We start from the raw sequence: 4,553 nt of genomic DNA on the forward strand, positions 1-4,553 counted from the left end.
ACACTGGAAACACTGCTTTTTTCCAGCTTTATAATGTGAAATAAAATCACAAACACTGGCGTTAGCAACGTACGAATTCATATTAGGAGTATCTTCATGGTTAAATTTTTAGCTCTGTATTTTTTTCCTCGTTTTGGCACGATGCATTTGGTTATGTAACCTTGATGTAGTGACTTAATGTGGAAATAAATGCACAGAAGTTCTTGAGTTATTTATCTTCATATATTACTGATCGTTGGCTGAATAAATCACCATCTGCCAGCACTGAACTACAGACAACCAAACTGCACTTTTATGTCTCTAATTCTATTTGATTGAAATAGAATTACCATCATACCACTGTGCAGAAAAGTGGTGTGATGGTAAGCACTGCAGCCTCACAGCAATGACATCCAGGATTTGAGTCCACCAGCTGGCTGGGGCCTCAGTCTCCATGTTTTCCCACACGGGTCAAAAGACATTCCCGTTGCTCATGGGTGTGAAAGGTTGTCTCTCTCTCTGTGCACTAGCTTTGCTAAACTGGCAACATGTTCAGGTTGTACCTGCCTCTCACTCCATGATAGCTGGGACCGGCTCCAGCAACCATCAAAGTGGAAGAAAATGAATGGATAAAAATCCTGTTGCAACTATGATAGTACAGAGCTTCAATGATCACTGTTGTAGTGTATCACTTGTGCTAATATATGATACTTTTGGCCACACTACTGATCCATTTTACTCAACTTGCTGTTTTGGCATGCGTTACTGTTATAATGTTCAGTGAGTTTTCTTGTAGAGACTGGTCCCTCACATTTGTTCTTTTCCTGCAACCCTTGAGGGAAAAAGCAAAAAAAAAAAGGAAAAGAAACATTTATTCCTCATCCAGCAATGAGCTGTCTGTCTCCTTGTGTCTGACCTCCTCTTTAACGACTTTCTTTTACTATTGTTTCTTGATCCATCTCTATGTCTTTATTTGAAGTGATTATTTTTACTAGGAAGACCCGTGGCTCGATTCATGGTAATGCATCTACTTTCGGTTGCCTACTCAAAACAACCCAGCATGACAGTGGCTGAGGATACAGCTATGGGTGGGAACAGGAACAGACAATAGAGACTAGATTTGTTGTGGATTGCAAAACTTTGCTACAAAAAGGCCCGCACACTGACATGAATACAAGCATGCCCTAAAATGAAGAGAAAGAGAAACACTAGAAACACTTACATGCGTAAATGCTCATGCACAAAAATATAAGGTGCTAGAAAGGCATGACTGGACTCGCTATCGTTGTCGTTATCTCCTGTGTGCATACACATCCACAGCAGTTACAAAAACATAGTTATAATTGTGGCCTTGTTGCTCGAAGTAATATGCAGAATTTTATTACAGTAGTTCGTTTACATTACGAGGCATCTGATCGAACAACGTCAATTAAGCAATTAGATTTGAAGTTGATGAATGTGTTTGCTCACAGTTTGATATGCAGAACATAACCAATCAGTCTTCTCGAAATGCATTATCCCCAGAAGTGGCAGAAAAACCTGTGCATTTCCCAACCAATGTTACATAGGAAACCCAATATTTTCATTCACAGATGTTGATTTACAAGATTAAGCCCTGGTTTTGCCCAGTGAAGACAGATGTCACTTCCTGTTATTTATATGCATGGTGAGTATCCAGTTAGGCTTCATTGCAAAAGAACCTGACCTTTTTCTTGAAAACATAAGAGAATGTTTAAGAAGTGACATGCCAGTTCATGTCAAGGGATAATAACATAATAAATCTCATTCACCAGCATGATGTTGTTTCAGCTCAAATCTGCAGTCACTTTGGAACCTGCTCTCTATCAAAATAACAGCCACTGTTCAAATAAACTCAGCACACAAGCCCGGGCCTGGTGTTTCTGACGTTCACAAGCTCGAGCTATTCTCATGAAGATTAATGTTTTTCTCTCTCTCGCTCTTTTAGGTAATCTAATATCAAGCACGTGTTTACCAAGGATAATGATATATGTTTATGATATATCAAATACGATAAGGTTCTTACGTGTCCATTTTGCCACGCGTTTCTTTCCAAGTAACCTGAAACCATTAAAGCAAGAAGTAAGCATTTTGAATGTCTGTGTAATACTTCTCAGATACAATAGAAAGGATCAGCTGAACTTTGGCTTGGCTGCAACTAAAGCCTGCCGCAGCAGTTGGAGTTGGTTACTCAGCCGTGGCTTTAGGTTGTTGTGAACACATAATACTAGCATGCATACACCCACCCTGTCACTTGTCACGCATGCAAAAAGAAACACACATGCTTCCATAAACAAACACTCATGTGGCGTTCACACTGTGTCACTGCAAGAACACCGTCTCACATAAACTATTTATTGTGCAGCTTTTTTACCAGGCAGCACAATGTAAGAGGGACCATGCATGCTACACGTGCAGTTGGTGCTCCGGATAGCGAGAAGAGTTGTAGGTTTGGTTAAGAATAGAATCGCACGACTCTGAAACAGCACCGTTTTACTGCACATCTGTTTACTTTGAAAGTGTATCTCTTGCATTCTTACACTTGAGTTGGTGACTTCATCACTTCCCTTAGGGTGCAGAATATATAAGTGAGTCAGGACACTCAACAGGATTTCTCTCTGCACGCAAGCAGCAACTGGTAAGGGAGGGTCTACACTTGACCACAGACATGTGGTCTTATCTGTTCTGGGTATGTGTCAAGATTCCTGATAAAATGTCTAGTGCAGTATTAATGTAATTGTTGTAATTACAATTATGGTTTCAAATAAGGGTATTTTTTCTAGGCTTTATAAATAATGTAGAAAGAATTAAAATTTCTATGCACTTGCTCACAAAGCACTTGCTTTCTTTTCACAGAAACACATATTCACAGATTACATTTAACATAATGTTGAGTCAAATTAAAGGTATGTTTCTAGCCCTCTTTTGCCACTCAGATTTTCTTTACTTGTGTTTCAAATGCTAGGTCGCAACATTCAATGGACTTATATCAAAAACTGAATAGTGGCTACCAAAGATGAATTAAACTTAATAATATTTATGATGTGGAGGAAAGCCTGTATCAGTGTAAAGTGGTGGATGGATGAGTTGGCAAATATGGGACATCATGTGCATCCTAAAAGTAAATGTAGATAACACAGAAGAAAGAACCAAATGGGGTTTGAGGTGGTGCAAGCATTGTTACAGGACCAGAGTGAAGATGGAGCAGGTGTGGAGACCAGGAAGGCTTAGAGAGGCAGAATTTTAATCACCTGGGCAGAACACTAGCCACGGGTTTCTTGAATCTCTGTGAGAGGTCCTGGGTTCAAATCCCGGATGGGCCCCCAATTGTTTCAACTAGCTCCGAGGTCACAACCAAGAACAGAGACATGCTACCCATTGAATAGGGATTACCAAAGTTTTTTTTTTCTTTAAAAAATGTAATATTTACCATTATGTCCTTATTAGTGGGTAAAGCAGTGCATAGATGAGTTGTCAAGTCTATAGGACATGATGTACAAATGAGGCCCAGAGACTGCTGCAGGACCAGAATGAAGACGCAGCAGAAGTGGACACCAGGAAGGCCTAGAGAGATTTTAAATACCAGGGCAGGGCTCTAGCCAGGTGTTCTGCATTTTTAACCATCTCCTGAATCTCCACCCAGGAAACTCCTGCAACACAAAAACACATGTGCACATTGCAAACCTGCACAAAGGCCTGGGGCTGCAACAAACTAAGTTATTTAAAAGAAAACTCAGCAGATTTTCTTTTCCTGGCTCTGATCTTCAGAAAAATCACTGGAAAAAAAAAAGTTTGAAATGATTTATGACCCCCCTCCCCCCCTACACCAGCACCAGCCATTACCAGAGGCTTCGTGTTGTCTGCTTGTCTAGCTGTGCATCTGTATGTGTCATTCTTGTGAATGCAGTATCTTAGGAATGCCTTGAAAGAATTTCTTTAATGCTCCCACAAGTTTTAACTTTTACATACTAGACTCTTAGAAATGCTGCTCTGTAACTTAACATGGTTTTCCACATTGTGACTGAGTTGCTTCCACTTTGATAAAACCACTTACAGTTGATCGTGGAAGTAGGGAAGAAATTTTACGAATGTGTAATCGGAGACCGACCGATTACAATAGCACGGATTGACTGAGATCTTCAGAATGACCCATTTTTCACAAATAACTACGTGTTTGATTTTTTCTATCCTGTCTCTCTTCCCTAATTCGCAATCAGTCGGCGCAGATGGCCCCGCCCCTCCCTGTGCCTGGTTCTGCTCGAGGTTTTTTTCTGTTAAATGGGAGTTTTTCCTTCCCGCTGTCGCCAAAGTGCTTGCTCATAGGGGGTAATTTCATTGTTGGAGTTTTCTCTGTAGTATTGTAGGGTCTTGACCTTACAGTATAAAGAAAGATCTGATCATCAGGGGGATTATCGACTTTTCATGGAGCTGAAACTGAAGAAATAAAAATCCCTGACGCCTAACATATTGTAGCACTGAGTAAGCAAAGAATTCATCATCTTCAGCATGGTTCATGAAATAATAAACATTACATGTTTCTTTTCCCAAAATCCACT

Source organism: Rhamphochromis longiceps, linkage group LG16 (genome assembly GCF_057381845.1).
Source record: "Rhamphochromis longiceps isolate RC_006_pf linkage group LG16, R_longiceps_female_GT1.1, whole genome shotgun sequence".
Lineage (NCBI taxonomy): Eukaryota > Metazoa > Chordata > Actinopteri > Cichliformes > Cichlidae > Rhamphochromis > Rhamphochromis longiceps.